This window comes from Mesoplodon densirostris, chromosome 3 (genome assembly GCF_025265405.1).
Source record: "Mesoplodon densirostris isolate mMesDen1 chromosome 3, mMesDen1 primary haplotype, whole genome shotgun sequence".
NCBI lineage: Eukaryota > Metazoa > Chordata > Mammalia > Artiodactyla > Ziphiidae > Mesoplodon > Mesoplodon densirostris.
The window spans coordinates 154,329,871-154,350,804 of record NC_082663.1 but is presented as its reverse complement, the minus strand read 5'-3'; the positions used below and the strand labels follow the sequence as shown (position 1 = coordinate 154,350,804).

General features: G+C 45.2%; 1 protein-coding gene across 2 annotated transcripts in view; it reads left to right on the top strand.

Annotated features, from left to right (window-relative positions):
* Positions 1–20,934, top strand: part of UIMC1 (ubiquitin interaction motif containing 1) — a 186,533-nt gene that overhangs the window by 40,679 nt on the left and 124,920 nt on the right. Inside the window, exon 1 of one of the 2 annotated variants that reach the window (XM_060094861.1) lies at positions 13,614–13,719. The exons of the other annotated variant lie outside the window; for it this stretch is intronic. The gene's annotated coding sequence lies outside the window, so the exon portion shown is untranslated. Of the gene's footprint in view, positions 1–13,613; positions 13,720–20,934 lie in introns of those variants that run through there. 2 annotated transcript variants of the gene reach the window in all.

Here is a 20,934-nt window from a genome sequence, read left to right as displayed (position 1 = left end):
TGTGTGTGTGTGTGTGTGTGTGTGTGGTACGCAGGCCTCTCACTGTTGCGGCCTCTCCCGTTGCGGAGTACAGGCTCCGGACGTGCAGGCTCAGCGGCCATGGCTCACGGGCCCAGCCGCTCCACGGCATGTGAGATCTTCCCGGACCGGGGCACGAACCCGTGTTCCCTGCATCGGCAGGCGGACTCTCAACCACTGCGCCACCAGGGAAGCCCAATGAAGTTGTTTTAAAAAAGAAAGTGGAAACCTGACAGAATTCTGTCAGAACCGAGGGGTTGTAGTCACTCGCTTCTGGCCACGGTCACCCCTCCCGATTCTCCTTTACATGGGTTTCATTATATAATAAAGGTCATATTTTTTAAAAAAAGATTCCCCCACAAGAGATTTCAACTTCAAATCATCTACTAGTTATAAGTAGATGTTCCTTTGATACCTACATACAAATTTTTTATTAGCTGTCAGCACTGTGTACGGGTTTTTTGGTATTCCATTATGTTTAGCCTAACCTTACTTGATAGGGTATTTGCCTCATTTCTACAAGGTCCTCTTGTTGCTATTTCTGGTGGTAATGTAATAATCTGTTATTGTATTGCTCTACCATGGCCCGTTTCAAGTTAGCTTTTCTCCCATGGGTGAGCATTTGTATCGTTTCTACTTTTTAGCTGTAACACACTGTTTGGCTATAATCATCTTTGTTCAAATCTGTTCTTCTCCCTTTTGAATCATCTCCTTGAGATGCATTTCCCAATGTGGTTGAGAGTATGATCATTTTTATGACTCTTGACAGTTATTGCCAAATTTCTCTCTGGAAAGATTATACTTGTTTATAGCACATTCTCAGTGCAGAAGTATACTTATTTTCTCATAGTTCTGTTAGCATTGAGTTTTGTCTGTTTTATTTATTTTTGCTAATTTAGCAAATGTGCTGTGGGACTTTTATTTTGTATTTGTTTAATTATTAGTGATGCTGTACTTTTTTTCCTAGTGCTTCTTTATTGTTAACATTTTTCTTATGTTTCTTAACACACTGTGTGTTTGACAGTCCCAACATTGTTTATAACTGTGTGACTTTGGCAAGTCACTAGTCACCTTTCCTCCTTGTGATTCAGTTGCTCAAACAGTAAATTGGAAAAGTTGAATAGATCAGTAGTAGAACTCTTTTTCAAACATGAACCTATATAGATTTCTAATGTTTGAAAGGGATAAAAGTGGTAACTTATTAATAACAGTTATTTTATAAGTTTAAAATTGTAACAGTTATTTATAAAATCAATTAATTAGAATAATGAGGTAGTCTAGATAAAGACAAAACTTTGAACTTGGGTATTATAGGTGAAAAATGAAGTCTTAATCAGAATAATTATTTAGTATACTCCCATTCTTTTTTTTTTTTTTTTGCAGTATGTGGGCCTCTCACTGTTGCAGTCTCTCCCGTTGCGGAGCACAGGCTCTGGACACGCAGGCTCAGCGGCCATGGCTCACAGGCCTAGCCGCTCCACGGCATGTGGGATCTTCCCGGACCAGGGCACGAACCCGTGTCCCCTGCATCGGCAGGCGGACTCTCAACCACTGCGCCACCAGGGAAGCCCTCCCATTCTTTTTATTTTTTTTTTGGCTGCATTGGGTCTTTGTTGATGTGCACAGGCTTTCTCTAGCTGCGGCGAGCTGGGACTACTCTGCGTTGCGGTGTGCGGGCTTCTTACTGTGGTGGCTCCTCGTTGCAGAGCATGGGCTCTAGGTGTGTGGGCTTCAGTAGTTGCAGCATGCAGGCTCGGTAGTTGCAGCACTCGGACCCTAGAACGCACGGGCTTCAGTAGTTGTGGCACGCGGGCTCAGTAGTTGTGGCTTGTGTGCTCTTGAGTGCAAGCTCAGTAGTTGTGGTGCATGGGCTTATAGTTGCTCCGTGGCATGTGGGATCTTCCCGGACCAGAGATCAAACCCTTGTCCCCTGCATTGGCTGATGGATTCTTAACCACTGGTGCCACCAGGGAAGTCCTACTCCCATTCTTTTTTTTTTATTTGCGGTACACGGGCCTCTCACTGTTGTGGCCTCTCCCTTTGAGGAGCACAGGCTCCAGATGCGCAGGCTCAGTGGCCATGGCTCACGGACCCAGCCGCTCCGCGGCATGTGGGATCTTCCCGGGCCGGGGCACGAACCCGTGTCCCCTGCATTGGCAGGTGGACTCTCAACCACTGAGCCACCAGGGAAGCCCCCATTCTTTTAATTTCAGAGTTATAGAAAAGTTGATTGAATAGTACAAAGAATTTCCATATACTCTTCATCCAGATTTCCCAGTTGTTAGCAGTTTACTATTTTACGTCTATCCTTTTCTCTACATTTGCTTTAGAACCATTTGAGATCAAGTTGCAGAAATGATGCCATTTTACTCTACATCAGTGTAAATACAAGGACATTTTCATACATAATCACAGTACAGTTCTCAACACTAAAAATTACATTGACACAACAGTATTATCTAATTTATAAACCTTGTTAAGATGTCACTAATTGTCCCAATAATTTCTTTTATAGCAAAAGAAAATTCCAGATCGTAAGTTCCATTCAGTTGTCATGTCTCTTTAGTTTCCTTTAGCCTGGAAGAATACCTCAGCTTTTGTCTTTCATGCCATTGATATATTTGAAGAGTACAGACCAGTTATTTTGTAGAATGTCCCTCGGTTTGGGTTTATCTCTGTTTCTGCTTGATTAGTTTCAAGTTTATGCATTTTTGGCAGTGTTACCATAGGCATCATATCAGGTTTACATGATGTTGATGTGTCTTACTACTAGTGATAGTATCTCTGGTCACTCAGTTAAGGTGCTGCCCATCAGTTTTCTCCATTGCAAAGTTAGTTTTCCCTTTGTAATTAATAAATATCTTGTGAGGAAATTCTTTGAGAGTATATAAATATCCTGTTAGTCAACCTTGCAGCCACTAGTTCTAGCATTTATTGATGGCACTTGCCTTAATTATTACTCTGATGGTTGCCAAATGGTGCTTTTCTAATTTTATCATTCCTTCTACATTTAATAGTTACCGTTCTGGGACTTCCCTGGTGGTCCAGTGGCTAAGACTCTGCGCTCCTAATGCAGGGGGCCTGGGTTTGATCTTTGGTCAAGGAACTAGATCCCACATGCCACAACTAAGAGTTCCCATGCCACAAGTAAAGATCCTGCATGCCACAACTAAAGATCCCAGGCCGTAGTGAAAACCCGGCACAGCCAAATAAATAAATAAGTAAATATTTTTTAAAAAGTAGTTACCATTCTACTTAATGGAAGAGCTTGTTCCTTCTTATTTATTTATTTATTTATAAATATAGACTCAAGAATTATTATTTTCTTCTATGAGTTATAATCCATGGCTATCATTATTTATTTTGATGTTTATGTTGTCCCATATTTGACCCTTAAATTTGGCTTCTATTTATGTTTGACATGTCCTCATCCTTCTTTGAATAGTTCTTTACTTTCTTGCAAAATAAGATGATCTAGGGGGACTTCCCTGGTGGCGCAGTGGTTAAGAATCTGCCTGCCAATGCAGGGTTCATGGATTTGAGCCCTGGTCCGGGAATGTCCCACATGCCACAGAGCAGCTAAGCCTGTGCACCACAACTACTGAGCCTGTGCTCTAGAGCCTGTGAGCCACATCTACTGAAGCCTGCGTGCCTAGAGCCCATGCTCCGCAACAAGAGAAGCCACCGCAATGAGAAGCCCACACACCGCAATGAAGAGTAGCCCCCATCCACTGCAGCTAGAAAAAGACCTTGTGCAGCAATGAAGGCCCAACGCAGCCAAAAAAAAAAAAGATGATCCAGGTTCATCTTGTACTTTTCCTGGAGTCAGCCTTTTTTCTGAGGAGCCCTACTTCTACATAGTGGAAAGAGTTTTTTTTTTTTTTTTTTTTTTTTTTTCGCGGTACGCGGGGCTCTCACTGTTGTGGCCTCTCCCGTTGCAGAGCACAGGCTCCAGACGCGCAGGCTCAGTGGCCATGGCTCACGGGCCCAGCCACTCTGCGGCACGTGGGGTCCTCCCGGACCAGGGCACAAACACGTGTCTCCTGCATCGGCAGGCAGACTCTCAACCACTGCACCACCAGGGAAGCCCGGAAATAGTTTTTTATTTTTGTTTTTATTTATTTATTTTTTGAAATTTTTATTGGAGTATAGTTGATTTACAATGTCGTGTTAGTTTCAGGTGTACAGCAAAGTGAATCAATTGTACATATACATGTATCCACTCTTTTTTAGATTCTTTCCCATATAGTCCATTACAGAGTATTGAGTAGAGTTCCCTGTGCTATACAGTAGGTCCTTATTAGTTACCTATTTTATATATAGTAGTGTGTATATGTCAATCCCAGTCTCCCAATTTATCCCTCCCCCCCTTACCCCTCGTGACCATAAGTTTGTTACATCTGTAACCCTATTTCTGTTTTGTAAATAAGTTCGTTTGTACCCTTTTTTTAGATTCCACATCTAAGCGATAGCATATGGTATTTGTCTTTCTCAGTCTGACTTACTTCCCTCAGTATGACAATCTCTAGGTCGATCCTTGTTGCTGCAAATGGCATTATTTTGTTCTTTTTTTATGGCTGAGTAATATTCCATTGTATATATGTACCACATCTTCTTTATCCATTCCTCTGTTGATGGACATTTAGGCTGCTTCCATGTCCCGGCTATTGTAAATAGTGCTGCAGTGAACATTGGTGTGCATGTATTTTTTTTTAATTTAAAAAAAATTTATTTATTTATTTTTGGCTGTGTTGGGTCTTTGTTGCTGCGCGTGGGCTTTTGCTAGTTGTGGCGAGCGGGGGGCTACTCTTTGTTGCAGTGTGCAGGCATCTCATTGTGGTGGCTTCTCTTGTTGCGGAGCACAGGCTCTAGCTGCACGGGCTCCAGTAGTTGTGGCACACGGGCTCAGTAGTTGTGGCACAGGGGCTTAGTTGCTCCGCATCATGTGGGATCTTCCCAGACCAGGGCTCGAACCTGTGTCCCCTGCATTGGCAGGCAGATTCTTAACCACTGTGCCACCAGGGAAGCCCCTTACCCATGATTTTAAAACCTAGCCATCCAATTCTATTGTTATGGAAATGTTCTCCAGCTATAAACCCAACTCTTCCATCCACGTTCATCCTGCTATCTGCTTCTCCCGTGTGGATCCTTCTTCCTTCAGGTAGTGAGTTAGGGTTTGAGCACAAATAGGTAACTGGAATTCTGGCTTAGGAGGGACCATTACAAAGTGCTGGGGTGCTTTAATGCCAATTCTTTATCCTCCCAGTTTGAGTTCATACTCTCCTTCTGTTGCTAAGGAGAGGGTTAGGCAAGAGACATTAGAATTTTCTTCAGTAGGAAAATGAACAATTCTGACTCTGTACATTACCGTGCTGCTGAGCCTTGGGTCTCTGCTAGAAGGCCATTTTCTATCAGGAACTTGGCTAAAATTCCTTATGGGATGGACAAAGGGGTTGCTATGGTCCGTGATGGACTTAGCTTGGGGTAAATAAATCCAGCACTCTGTCAACTGAGTGGAGGAAGCAACAGTTTGTGCAGTGCGAGCCAGAGAGTTGTCTGTCCATCCTGTGGATAAGGGAAATAGGCATAGAAAAGCTAAGACAATTAGTAGCTTCACAGACGTACCAGTCAGGGTCATATTTAAATCACCCAGCATGGGCAGAGAAGTTCAGTGAATTCTGAAAGCAAGGGTGAGAGCAAAGAAGACGATAGTTATCAAAATCTACCAGAGCATATCAATTATTCTGTAAGTGGATTGGAGTGCTGGAAGGGAAAAGGAAGATAGTGGCTATGGGTACTTAGCCTAGGGTCTAAGAAATCTTTCTGTCCTTTTTGAATAAGAGCTTCAGGTCTTGGAGTGGCTCACTCATCCACCTGGAATTTTCAGGCTGTCCTGGGTCCTCTGGGTCCTGTGGAGACTCTGAGGAAGGGGTGGATCCACAGGGGTGGCTGGAATGTGGGTCTTCAGGTTCCTGTAACATATGGGCAGAGACAGGTTTAATCCTGGACAGATGAACCCAGCTGGTGACCCCCTGGAGTTTAACTGCCCGTAGGAGTGCTCAGCAGGCCTTGGTAACGACCCTTCCATTTCGGGAGTAGCTGGTCACCAGGGGACTCATTTTTCCAGGTCTTTAAAAGTACCCAGTCTCCAGGGTTTACAACATAGTGATTGGGACTGTCATCTGGACAGGGCTGTACTCTGTTGCCATGCTCTTGTATAGCCTCTGGACCTGGCCTAGGTTTATAATGTATCTAAGATGAGCCTGGGTTTCTGGGTCAGTTAGCATGTCCAGAGTAAGGAATGGCCTTCCATATGTCATTTCGAAAGGGTTTAACTTAGTCTTTGCTTTAGGGGCTGCTCTGACCCTTAAGAGGGCTATTGGCAACAGGCGATACCACGACTCTGACGTTTCCTGACTGAGTTTGCCTAAGGTTTTCTTTAGAGTATGATTAGCCTGTTCTACTTTTCCTGAGGACTGAGGTCCCCCAGATGAATGGAGGTGGTATTTAATTCCTGAAGCCTGTGAAAGCTGTTGCGTGACCTTTGCTACAAACGAAGGTCCCTTGTCACTCTGAAGATGACGGGGCAGCCCAAATCTAGGAATAATTTCCTTCAGGTGTGCCTCAGCTACTTCAGTTGCCTTCTCTGTTCTGGTAGGGAGGGCCTCTATCCATCCAGTAAAAGTATCTATAAAGACGAGTAAGTATTTGAAGCCCTGGAAAGAGGGCATCTGAGTGAACTCTATTTGCCAGTCCTCTCCTGGGTAAGTCCCACGTCGCTGGACTGGGCTAACGAGAGGGGGAGGCTTGAGGTTGCTTCCTGGGCTATGAGTGGCACAAACAGCACAGGCTTGAGCAACTCTTTTAACTGTCTGCAGGAGCCCTTTTCCTGTAAAAACTCGGAAAACAGTTGCAGACATTGTGGGCTTCCCTGGTGGTGCAGTGGTTAAGAATCTGCCAGCCAATGCAGGGGACACAGATTCATGCCCTGGTCCGGGAAGATCCCACATGCCGTGGAGCAGCTAAGCCCGTGCACCACAACTACTGAGCCTGCACTCTAGACCCAGCGAGCCACAATTACTGAAGCCCGTGTGCCTAGAGCCCATGCTCCGCAACAAGAGAAGCCACCACAATGAGAAGCCTGTGCACCGCAACAAATAGTAGTCCCCACTCACTGCAACTAAAGAAAGCCCATGCACAGCAATGAAGACCCAACGCAGCCCAAAATAAATAAATAAATTTATTTTAAAAAATTGTAGACATTGCATCTTTCCCCAGATGGAGAGAATCATGTAGCCCTTTAATAATTTTCCAATGGTCAGAGAGAGGTATGAGCAATTTCTGATCTATGTGCCACCAGCCATCTGTTCCCTTAGTTCCCCCTCTGTCTCGTGACCAGTTCTCTTCAGAAGTCGAGTACCTGGGTATAACGTTAGATGGGGTAAGGGATGGGATTAATGCCATTTCTGTTATGGGCATCAGGGCTGCTTTCTTTGCTTCCCTATCTTCCCTGTTGTTTCCTTGGGAAATTTGAGGAGTTCCCTTTTGGTGCCCATGGCAGTGAATGACTGCTACCTGTTGCTGTTTTTTTTTTTTTTTTTTTTTGTGGTATGCGGGCCTCTCACTGTTGTGGCCTCCCCCGTTGCGGAGCACAGGCTCCGGACGCGCAGGCTCCGGACGCGCAGGCTCAGCGGCCATGGCTCACGGGCCCAGCCGCTCCGCGGCATATGGGATCCTCCCAGACCGGGGCACGAACCCGTATCCCCTGCATCGGCAGGCAGACTCTCAACCACTTGCGCCACCAGGGAGGCCCTACCTGTTGCTGTTTTTTGAACTGCTTCCATGAGATGTAAAATCTCAGCCCCATATTTTATAGGGGAGTTTCTTGCATTTAGAAGCCCTCTCTCTTTCCATATAGCTGCGTGGGCATGCAAAACAAGGAAGGCAACCTTGAGATTGAGTACAGTAAACCATTTGGCGTCCTCAGGGATTTGGGTTAATAGGTTATAAGGATGGCCATGAGGGGATGTATAGGGACCACTGTGTCATTTACTGCTCTAAGGTCTTGTACCATCCTATGTTCCCTGTTTGGCTTAACAACTGGCAGAACAGGAGCACTGCACGGAGACTGGCAGGACACCAAGAGACATGCCTTAAGAATTTATCTATGAGGGGTTGTAAACCCTTCTTTGCTTCCAGCTTTATGGTATATTGTCTTTTGTTAGGATAGGCAATTTCTGGCCTAAGGCTAATTCTTACAGGTTGGGCATTATGGCCCTTCCAGGGATTCCTTTGTCCCATGCTGAAGGGTCCACTGCCTGCAGAATATGGCTGGGAATAGGACCTTGCTCTTCTGGCTGGTCCGTCTTAGTCAGAGTTAATACAAGGGGTGGCTCGGGGCCTCCTAACCGGAGTATGGCCCCAAGGGAGCTCAGAAGGGCTCTCCCCAGTAGTGGGGTTGGACACGCAGGTACAACTAAAAAGCCATGTGAAACTAACTGCTGCTCAAATTGGCAAGTGAGAGGCCCAGTAAAGTAATGGGTGCGAGGCTTTCTGTTGACACCAGTCACGGTACAGCTTTTAGAGGAAGGAGGTCCAGTGTGAGAAATTAAGACAGACTAAGTGGCTCCTGTATCAATTAAAAAAATTGATTTTCTTACCTGCCACATCAAGGACTACCCGGAGGTCCTTGATGGAGATAGATATCTTGTTGGGGGGAGGTGCCAGAATCCCCAGGCTGCCTCAGTTGTCCAGCATGGCCATCTCGGGAGTGGGCCTTCCCCTTCGGGACTGAGGGCAGTCCCTCCTCCAATGACCTGTTTGTTTACACACTGGGCACAGCCCGGGGGGCTCTTTCTGGCAATCTCAGGCCCAGTGGCCAGTTGACTTGCATTTGTAGCACTCCCCCTTGTTGGTCTTACCTCCAGACCGATAGTTCGACTTTTCTTGGCCTCCTTGGGTTATCCTGAGGTCGTAAGCCATGGCTGACAGCAACAGCTATCAGTTTTGCATGAGCCCTGGCCTGTCTTTTCTCATGTTGGGTTCTCTCTGCTTCCCCAGCTTGATCTCAGTTATTAAGTACCCCAAAGGCCACATCTAGGAGTTGGGGCATGGGGGCTTGTGAGCCAAATTGTAACTTCTGGAGTTTCTGTCTGCTATTAGGTGCGGACTGGCTGATGAAGTGTTGTCCCAGAAGGGACTGACCTTTGGAAGTGGAGGAATCTCTGTTGGTATACTTTTTTTCTTTTAATTTCTTTATTTAATTTCTTCATTTTTTTTGGCTGCGTTGGGTCTTTGCTGCTGCACGTGGGCTTTCTCTAGCTGTGGCGAGCGGGGGCTACTCTTCGTTGCGGTGCACGGGCTTCTCATTGCGATGACTTCTCTTGTTGTGGAGCACTGGCTCTAGGTGCGTGGGCTTCAGTAGTTGTGGCATGTGGGCTCAGTAGTTGTGGCTCACGAGCTCTAGAGCACAGGCTCAGTAGTTGTAGAGCACGGGCTTAGTTGCTCCGTGGCATGTGGGATCCTCCCGGACCAGGGCTCGAACCCGTGTCCCCTGCATTGGCCACTGTGCCACCAGGGAAGTCCCCAAATTTCCAATTCTTAAGGATACACTCTAGAGGTGTCTCTTCTGGCTTGGAGGGGGATCCTCCCATGCTGAGTAACCTGCAACCGAGAACACGAGAGTACTCCTAGAATTGAATCTGGTGTCCTGGAAACATTTACCAGGAGACTTTAACCTAAAGGGGTTCAGGGCGTCCCCCAAATTCCCTTCGAACCTGATGGGGTTTCAAGCGACCTCTACTCTCCCATCAATTTTTGACCAGACGTCTCTGGCCTTCCTTTGTACCTTGTGCAGGGCATCTCCCTCAGCACGGCCAGAGAAGGGCTTTTGAATCAGTGCAGACCGGTTGCCAGGGCTTTCCTTAAGAGGGATACCTTGTATACAGAGCTTATGTCCCATGATAAGTCTTCCAACGCTGGGGTGTATTCCTTGTGACTGAGCATCTACAAAATGTGTAATTCGGGCTTCTGGGTAGCGGCCAGCCCGATAGGCTGTCTGTAGCAGTGTGTAGGCTGTCAAGGCCTGGAGTGATGGGGCTGATAGATGCAAAGACAAACCCTTGGAAAGATTGGAGTTGGGTGCTGTGGAAGATGTCATGGGTTTCAAGGCTCGAGGGCTGGGAGGTATAGAAATTCTCATAGTAAATCTCTGGGCATTGAGTGAGGTGAGAGACTAGACAACAGAAGAATCCAAAATCCTTTGCCCTATCTGTCTGGCAGCTAAGTTAGAATTGGGAATTGTCTGACAATTTTGTCTGACACAGGCAGCACTGGGTTTGGCAGGGGCGGGGATGCAGTTTAGGAATAATATCCAGGACATCCTTCCCTAAAAGGGCACGGAGATACGAAGTGAGAAAGAGACCTTGTTGTGCGAGTAAGGTGGGAAGGAAAGGTGTAGTGGAGGGTTCCTTATGGGACAGAGAGAGGGAGAGCAAGAGAGAGACCCCTGGGGCTCCTGCACAGTCGGAAATCGTGTTTCCACCACGTCCCAAAGGACAGTGTCAGCTGCCACCCAAGTGTTATTTGAATCTGCATGGCCTGGGAAATTCCCCTGCCACCCCCTATGTTTTTGGGGGGAGCCACGAGGCTGTGAGCGGACAGAGCAAGAGTGAAAGTCAGGGGCCTCAAGCCACAGCTGGGTGAAGCCCGCGGTTTACCTTGACTTCCCGAATTCCTGGGTTTCGGTACCAAATATGATCACGGGTGGCCTTGGCCTGCAGTGGCTTGAAGCAGGATTTCAGTTCCCGGCCAGTGATTGAGGTCAGGTTCCGGCAGTGAGAGCACCAGATCCTAGCCACTAGAACGGTCGTCAGTGACAAAGCCCTGGCCGTACGGCTTTGCAGAAAAAGAATCCCCACAAAGACAGAAAGTAGTGAAACAGGTAAAGTATTTATTAAGAGAAAAAAAGAGTACATTATGTGTGGATAGACACATGGGCGGGGCTCAGAGAGAGAGTCGTACCCTCATGGCAGCTTGAAGCACTTTTATGGGGCATTTCTTCTATGTTTCCTTTGACCAATCATTTTGATTTGCCTGGTTCAGAGTCCATATTTGGTGTATCTCAGGATTTTCCCATGTGTGCATGCACATCTCTTAGCCAAGATGGATTCTACTGAAGAGGCCTATGGGTAGTGAGCATTAGTTGCCATCACTTAGCATCACTTCTCTTTTGACCTCCAAGGAGCCTTTCTGTGCATGTATAGTTGGGGAGGTCTCCTGACTTCAAGAATGAGGAATATAGGGACTTGCCTGGTGGCGCAGTGGTTTGGAGTCCGCCTGCCATTGCAGGGGACATGGGTTCGATCCCTGTTCCGGGAAGATCCCACATGCTGTGGAGCAACTAAGCCCGTATGCCACAACTACTGAGCCTGTGTGCCACAACTACTGGAGCCTGCGTGCCTAGAGCCTGCGCTCCGCAACAAGAGAAGCCACTGCAACGAGAAGCCCACGCACCGCAACGAAGAGTAGCCCCTGCTCGCCACAACTAGAGGAAGCCTGCGTGCAGCAACAAAGACCCAATGCAGCCGAAACTAACTAACTAAATACATTTATTTTAAAAGAAAAGAATGAGGAATATGTGGTCTCTTATCGTCTATCCCAGGAGGGCCTAGCCTCCTCTCTCAATTTTTCTGTTATTTCCGTCTCGGAGTATTGGTCCACGAGGAACGAACTCAAACTGTTTGCCCTGGGGGCCCATGTGTCTCCTGCCTCAAATTGGGGCTAGAGGAAGCAGAGGAAGAATTGACTGAGCTGGATTTTGGCGGATCAATTGGAGGTAGATGAGTTGAGGGAATAGGAAAAGGGCATTCCAGAATAAAATGTTACAAAAAAAGTACTAAGAATAATGTACCTATAGTTCAGCTACCCAACTGTTAACATTTTGTTTAGTTTTCTTCTTTTTTTTAAAGAAATCATGACAGACCTCTCAGAAGTGCTCTTTATTCCTCCTTTCCATTTATCCTGGCTTCCACCCCTCCCCACTCTCCTGCCGTCATATTATCACAGTGTGTATTCATATATTCATCTAGTTCATTTTCTATACTTACACACATATATTTTCCATAATCAGTATATACTGTCATTCTATGTATTTTTAAATTTACATAAATCATTTCACATGTACACATAACAGAGCCACAAGGCTAAAACTAACGAATGATTTCTAAACTGTTTTTCCCATTCTCTCCCTCCTTTGCTGGGAACTAAAACTTAAATTCTTTGTTACTGTGCATTCTTTGTTACTGATTAACGTGGGCGGGCATTCTTGCTGTTTTTGCTTGTTCCTCTGATCTTAACTCCAGCCCCAAGACTTTGCTTTAAATACACCAGCTTTCTCCCCAGAAGGCAGGTCATAGTTTTCAAGGCGCTAGTCTGCTACCCTCCTCATTTGCTGGCAAATCAATACATTTCTCTTTCCTTTATCCTCAAAACCTTGTCCTCATTATTCTCATTTGGCGAGGGGACAAGGACGGAATTTTCGGTAACATATTTGTTGGCACGTTGCTATTTCAACAACTCTTACGAGCTGTCAAATGTTGATACGTATAGGACTCATTTATTAGTTTTAGTTGTTGTAATATTTTATTGTAGGAACATACCACATTTTATTTATTCATGTCTTATTGTACATTTCCTTTGTTTTCATTTTTCACAGGGAAGTGGGCTTGAACATGAACATTTCTTCTGCACACCTGTACACATGAAATTGCTGGGTCATAAAATGCACATTTTAAATTTCACCAAAAGTGGCTATTCTAATTTTTTGCTTCCACCTGGCATCTCTAAGAGTTTCCATTTCCCAGATTTCCTTTTTCCCCTGAAATGGGAAGACTTTAACTTAACATTTACCATCCAGAGATAGTTTTCAAGTGGTCTTATCAGATAATTTCAGTCTAACTTTATATACATTTATTTATTTAGTTTTGGTTGCATTGGATCTTCTTTGCTGTGCACAGGCTTTCTCTAGGTGTGGCGAGCGGGGACCACTCTTCATTGGGGTGCACGGGCTCTAGGCACCCACGGCCTTTAGTAGTTGTGGCACACAGGCTCAGTAAGCTGTGGCTCGTGGGCTCTAGAGCACTTGTGGCACATGGGCTTAGTTGCTCTGCGGCATGTGGCATCTTCCCGGACCAGGGCTTGAACCCGTGTCCCCTGCGTTGGCAGGCGGATTCTTAACCACTGCGCCACCAGGGAAGTCCTCAGTCTAACTTTAGATACATGCAAAGACAGGGCCAGAGGTGGCTTGATGTGGCAGAGAAGCCTTTGAAGGTTTAACTGTAGGGTTTCGGGGACCCTGTTACTACTTTTTAGTTTCCCTCAAAGCACTAGCAAATGATAAAGCAAACGAACAAACTGCGAGACCACCGGGAGGTGCCCAGTATGCCCTTGGAGATGGAATCCACCTCGCGCTGATGGCGCCCCCCACCTCACACGGTTGGTATGTCCTGGCGGCAGTCTCCCCCCGCAGTGCGGGTTGGTTCCGTCCCCGGACGCCCGCGCATGCGCCGAGAGCTTGTCTCCCCGCGGTACCTCAGGCGAGCTTCGCGCGCGCTCGCCGCCCCTAGTTCCTAAAGTGCTGCGGACGCTCGCGACCGGCGGCACCCGAGAAGAGGGGCTCAGCGAAGCGGCGGGGACCGGTCGGTGAGTACTTGCCGCTTCGGTACACCTCCCGCCCGCCTGCTTCCCGCCTCTCACAGTCAGGGGGGCCGCGGCCCGCTCCTCTCCCGGAGGGGCGCCTTTGACTTGGGGGTAGGGCCCTCTCCATGGTGAGGCGGGTCTCTCCGGACGCCGAGGTGGGCGCCTCCTGAAGGGACCGCCCTTTGGGACGGCGGGGTAGGCCCCTTGCAAAACCGGGGATGGCCCCTCAGGATACTGGGCGCCTCTCGAGGCCGGGTGGGCCCCTGGTGACGCCGGATGGGCTTCCGCCCTCGGGTGCCCGGACCGCGCCCCTCACACACAGGGTGCGGTCTTCACTGTCCCCGGCGTCCCCCGGCGAAGGGCTCTGGTTCCCGCCAGCCCCTCGAAGGCGTCTTCCTCACGCTGAGCACCCCGCGAGCGGCCTCCGTCCGTGCAGCCTCCTTCCGCGGGGTCCCACAGCCGGGACTTCTCGTGGAGTCAGGGCGACTGGGCCCCTCCGCCCCTTTCTCCTCACGCTCCCTCCCTACTTCAGGCTACTGTTTTGTTGGTGAGTGATCTAGTTTTTTTGCCCAGATATAAAGATGTTCCTTGGGAATCCTTATCATCATTTACCACTTTCCTCTCCCACAGAACTAGTATGTTTCCGCGCTGTACGATGATAGTGTTTCAGGCCTTTTACACATTTGTTGAATCTTCACGACAATCTTGTGAGATGGGTACTCTTATCCTCCTCACTTTACATATTAGATAACTGAGGATCGAAGACTCACATGGCTTAAGTCGTTGAGCTGCTTTTGAATCCAACCAGACTGACTCCAATGTTCTTGTTCTTGTATTTAGTCACTGAGAATGAGTAACACCCAGGAAAAAGTGAAAGTTTATGCTACTGTCTTTATTTTTTTCCTGTCAGAGGCAGTGCCTTTTAGTTGAATCCAAAAATGTATCTCTTTGGAATCAGACACATCACGCTTCAATTCCCAACTTTCCCATTTACGAACTTAAGAAATTACCAGCTGTTTGATTTTGAATGTTTCCTAACGTGTAAAATCGTGATAAAAATAACGTAAAATAATGATGCCTACCACATAGAGTTATTGGGAGGAGTAACCTCTATAAGGCATGTGAGGTACCTAAAATAGTGTCCAAGGACTCAGTAAATAACTGTAATTATTTCTCAGTGTGTTTGGATTCTGTTTTTACACACTTGTCCTAAACTGAGGCTGAGTATAAACTGGAAAATAGAGCATCAGGTGTGTGTGTGTGTGTGTGTGTGTGTAGGTGTGCGTTTACCTTTTTTTTAAACTGCAGAAACAGTCAAGCTGATCAGTTGATGAAGAGCTTGGTACCAAGTTTCTTGAATGGTGACTTATTTAGGCGTAAAAGTCAATCATTCATAGAGGACTGTTAAGGTCTCTATGCCCCCAAGCTTTCAGAGCAATTTTGACAGGTTTGGTAGGGAGAATGTCAAGATTTTAAATTATCTTGTCAGTGATTGGTCTTCATATAGATCAAGATGGTGGAAGTGCTGAACAAAAAAGAAAAATAATATCTTCCAAATTGGAGATTTTCAAGGACACTACCAACCTGTGATGTAACAAGTCTCATTTTTGGGTCACCTTTCCTGCTTGTGCATTCTTTAGAGACGTTTTGTTTCTTAACTGTCATGATTAAGAAGAGACTGTTGGCATCTAGACACTGTTCCTTCTTTGCAGACACAGTGGTAATTCATTCTGTAGCCTCTGTTCAAGTAATTGAAGATAAGCCATTATTTTAGTGATTTTAATTTTTTTTTCATTTTGAAGGGTAGCAACTTAAATAGTAGAATTATATGTTAGGTTGTTCATTTAAATTGGCTGAGCCAGTGCCCTTTTTACTCTTAGAATTTCTGTGGAAATAGTGTGGCTAAATCTCATGAAGCACTGGGATTTTGAAATCTGTGGGGTGCCTCTACTTAACACTTCTTACTGATCCCTTATCTGCTGTGATTCTTTGAAAACCCATTTTGAGCCTGAAGGTGGTTCTGTGCTAGGGAGAAGAATTTTTACTTGTTTAAATATCTTTAAGGAATTACATGTATTTGGTGGTGTAGCTACCACTGCTATCATGTTTGAACGTCCTGGTTTAAATAACTAAATGTACAGGAAACACTTAAAAAGATGAAAACTATTCCTTACAAGGTATTTTCCTAGGGAACTATGATTCCTCCAGTCTTCCCCCATACTTATCCCTACCTATTCATGATATTCTTTTAGATTCAAGGATCACCTTAAGTCTTATTATTCTCCATATAGCTTCCTACAGCCTATAATAATTTTAGCCTTCTGTGCCTTTATATAGCATTTAGTAATTTAAATATATATAATTTAAATGTATATTTTATTGAATTATATTTAATAATTTAAATATATAAATTATATGCTATAATTTAAATATAAGCATTAAAGTATAATTCATCTAATATTTATGTGTGGATACCTTACATTAGGCAGCAGTTCTAGTTGGAAGAAATCCAAAGATTAAGTCATGGAGTGTTGGGAGTCAGGATTTGGAGTCAAGACACAGATGTGCAAGTACCTGCTTTGTGGCTTTGGGCAAGTTACTTTTCTGAACCTATGTTTCCTCATAATAATTATATATACTTCTTAGGTTTTTATGAGGATTAATTAAAATATTCATTCACTCACAAATACTTATTATTAAAAAAAGCCCTTCTTAAAAAAGTGTTGTTGACATACAGTGAAGTGAACCAACCTTAATTGTATAGCTCACTACATACATCCATGTAACTGCTACCCAAATAAAGATATGGAACATTTCCAGCACCTCAGAAGGGTCACCTGTGCCCCTTCCCAGTCAGTACCCTCCAGAGATAACTAGTGTTCTGACTTGGTCACAGTAGGTTAATTTTTTTTAAACAGCTTTATTGAGATATAATTCATATACCATACAATTTACCCACTTAAATATACAATTCAGTGGCTTTTAGTATTTTCACAGTTGTGTAACCATCACAACAACCAATTTTAGAACATTTCTTCACCCCAGAGAGAAACTCCATACCCCTAAGCCATCAGTACCAATCCCCCGAGCCCTAAGCAATCACTGATCTACTCTCTGTCTATATAGATTTACCAATATGGATATTTCATGTAAATGGAGTCATACAGTATGTGGTCCTTCTGGCTTCTTTTTACTTAGCGTGATGTTTTCAAGCTTTATGTATGTTGTTACGTGTATCAGGCTTCATTTCTTTTTATTGCTGGATAATTTTCCGTTGTATGGATGTGACATTATTCCTTCATCTGTTGATGGACATTTGGGTTGTTTCCATTGTGGGGCTCTCATGAGTAATGCTGCTTTGTGAACATTTATGTACAGGATTTTGTGTGGACATAAATTTTAATTTCTTCTGGCTATTTACCTAGGAGTGGAATTGCTGAGTCGTATGGCAACTCTAATTTTAACATTTTGAGGAACTGCTAGACTGTTTTCGAAAGAGGCTTCACTATTTTACATATCCACCAGTAGTGTATGAGGGTTCAATTTCTCCAAATCCTTGCCAACACTCGTTATTGTATGTCTTTTTTAATTTTATTTTGAAATTTTTTATAAGTTTTAAAAAATGTTTTACTTATTTTTATTATTATTTTATTTATTTATTTATTTTTTTGCGATATGCGGGCCTCTCACTGTTGTGGCCTCTCCCGTTGCGGAGCACAGGCTCCGGACGCGCAGGCCCAGCGGCCATGGCTCACGGGCCCAGCCGCTCCGCGGCACATGGGATCCTCCCAGATCGGGGCACGAACCCGTATCCCCTGCATCGGCAGGCGGACTCTCAACCACTGCGCCACCAGGGAGGCCCTACTTATTTTTATTTATTTTTGGCTGCATTGGGTCTTCGTTGCATGCAGGCTTTCTCTAGTTGCAACTGCGAGCGGGGGCTACTCTTCGTTGCTGTGCATGGGCTTCTCATTGCGTTGGCTTCTCTTGTTGCGGAGCATGGGGTCTAGTCGTGCGGGCTTCAGTAGTTGTGGCTCTCGGGCTCTAGAGCGCAGGCTCAGTAGTTGTGGCGCATGGGCTTAGTTGCTCCGCGGCATGTGGAATCTTCCCGGACCAGGGCTCGAACCCATGTCCCCTGCATTGGCAGGCAGATTCTTAACCACTGCGCCACCAGGGAAGCCTTATTGTATGTCTTTTTGATCATACACCCATTCTGGTGGGTGTAAAGTGGTATCACATCGTGGTTTTGATTTGCATTTCCCTGATGGCTGTTCGTATTAAACATCTTTTCACGCATTTGCTTGTCATCTGTAAATAATCTTTGGAGAAATGTGTACTTCGATTCTTTGGCTAATATTTTTTTGCCGTACGCGGGCCTCTCACTGTTGTGGCCTCTCCCGTTGCGGAGCACTGGCTCCAGACGCTCAGGCTCAGCAGCCATGGCTCACGGGCCCAGCCGCCTTGCGGCATGTGGGATCCTCCCGGACTGGGGCACGAACCCGTGTCCCCTGCATCGGCAGGCGGACTCTCAACCACTGTGCCACCAGGGAAGCCCTTTTTTTTTTTTTTGATTGTGGAAATCGTCCACATTTTATTCAGTATGAGAGAAAAAGCAACAGAAAAGAGATTACATTCAGTGTGATTTTCAGCATCCTAGAAACACCATTATTTATGTAGAGCAGAGATAAAGTTGTAAGCAGATAATGTGGCAATGGATTTCACCTTATTCTGGCACAACCTAATTTTGGCTGCCTTACCAGGTGAATCCAGTAAACAGAGACCCTCTTTTCAAACCAGTTTTAGGGGACGTGCTAATATTCTTACTACTGTTAGCCTCTTCTCATCAGGTCACCCTTTATTCCTGTAGCCCTATCTACTCACTAGATAGCGTTTCAGTTTTCTGTTCTCTAAAGGTTCCAAAAGAGTCTTTCTATTGATTTCATCACCCAAAACCGAGGTATATGGTTGAGTCAGTGTGTATGTGTGTATGTGTGTGTGTTCATGAGAGAGACAGAGATAGAGCAAAGACATAGTAGAGGGAGAGAGAAAGAGAGAGAGGGAAAGTTATAAAAATAATCCCTTTTACGGTTTTGTTTTTCAAGTATGGGACTATGTTGTTTTTTTTCCTTTTAGTTTGTTTAATTAATTAATTAATTAATTTTGTTGGCTGCGTTGGGTCTTCATTGCTGCATGCAGGCTTTCTCTAGTTGTGGTGAGCGGGGGCTGCTCTTCATTGTGGTGTGCGGGCTTCTCATTACAGTGGCTTCTCTTGTTGCAGAGCATGGGCTGTAGGCGCGCGGGCTGCAGTAGTTGCAGCACATGGGCTCAGTAGTTGTGGCACGTGGGCCCTAGAGCACGTGGGCTTCAGTGGTTGCCGTGCATGGGCTCAGTAGTTGTAGCTCGTGGGCTCTAGAGCGCAGGCTCAGTAGTTACAGCACACGGGCTTAGTTGCTGTGTGGCATGTGGGATCTTTCTGGACCAGGGATTGAACCCATGTTCCCTGCATTGGCAGGCGGTTTCTTAACCACTGCGCCACCAAAGGAGTCCCCGGGACTATGGTTTTGGATCAGCATAGTTTCTCTGGTTTTTTTCAACCAAAATATTTTCTAATAAAACTCCTCCAGGGCTTCCCTGGTGGCGCAGGTGGTGGTTGAGAGTCTGCCTGCTGATGCAGGGGACGTGGGTTCATGTATCAGTCTGGGAAGATCCCACGTGCCGCGGAGCGGCTGGGCCCGTGAGCCATGGCCGCTGAGCCTGCGCGTCCGGAGCCTGTGCTCTGCAACGGGAGAGGCCACAACAGTGAGAGGCCTGCGTACCGCAAAAACAAACAAACAAACAAACAAAAACTCTTCCAAATTTTGCTTATTTGGCATGGGCTCACTTCTCTAGTCTTTAGTGATGATTTGAAAATTCCTGTTTTTTTAAAATTAATTTTTATTGAAGTATAGTTACTTTACAGTGTTGTGTTAGTTTTTGCTGTACAGCAAAGTGAATCAGCTATATGTATACATATAGCCCCTCTTTTTTGGATTTCCTTCCCATTTAGATCACCACAGAAAATTGAGTAGAGTTGCCTGTGCTGTACAGTAGGTTCTCATTAGTTATCTGTTTTATACATAGTAGTGTATGTATGTCAGTCCCAGATTCCCAATTCATCCCGCTCCCTCCTTGCCCACCCTGGTATCCATACATCCATTCTCTACATCTGTGTTTCTATTTCAGCTTTGCAGATAAGTTCATCTGTATCATTTTTCTGGATTCCACATATAAGCAATATTATACGATATTTTTCTCTTTCTGATTTACTTCACTCTGTGTGACAGTCTCTGGGTCCATCCACGTCTCTGCAGATTGCACAGTTTCATTCCTTTTTATGGTTAATATTCCACTGTATATATGTACCACATCTTTATCCATTTTTCTGTCGATGGACATTTAGGTTTGCTCCATGTCCTGGCCATTGTAAATAGCGCTGCAGTGAACATTGGGGTGCATGTATCTTTTTGAATTATGGTTTTCTCCGGGTATATGCCAAGGAGTGGGATTGCTGGGTTATATGGCAGTTCTGTTTTTAGTTTTTTAAGGAACCTCCGTGCTGTTCTCCGTATTGTCTGTATCAATTTACATTCCCACCAACAGTGCAAGAGTGTTTCCTTTTCTCCACAGCCTCTCCAGAATTTATTGTTTGTAGATTTTTTTGATGATGGCCCTTCTGACTGGTGTGAGGTGATACCTCATTGTAGTTTTGATTTGCTTTTCTCTAATAATTAGTGATCTTGGGCATCTTTTCATGTGTTTATTGGCCACGTGTATGTCTTCTTTGGAGAAATGTCTATTTAGGTCTTCCGCCCATGTTTTGATTGGGTTGTTTGTATTTTTGATATTGAGCTACATGTGTTCTTTGTATATTTTGGAGATTAATCCCTTGTCAGTTGCTTCATTGGCAAATATTTTCTCTGGTTCCGAGGGTTGGCTTTTCATTTTGTTATAGTTTCCTTTTATGTGCAAAAGCTTTTAAGTTTAATTAGGTCCCATTGTTTATTTTTGTTTTTATTTTCATTAGTCTAGGAGGTGGGTCTTTTAAAAAAGATCTTGCTATGATTTATGTCAGAGAGTGTTCTGCCTATGTTTTCCTCTAAGAGCTTTATAGTGTCCGGCCTTACATTTAGGTCTTTAATCCATTTTGAGTTTTATTCTTGTGTATGGTGTTAGGGAGTG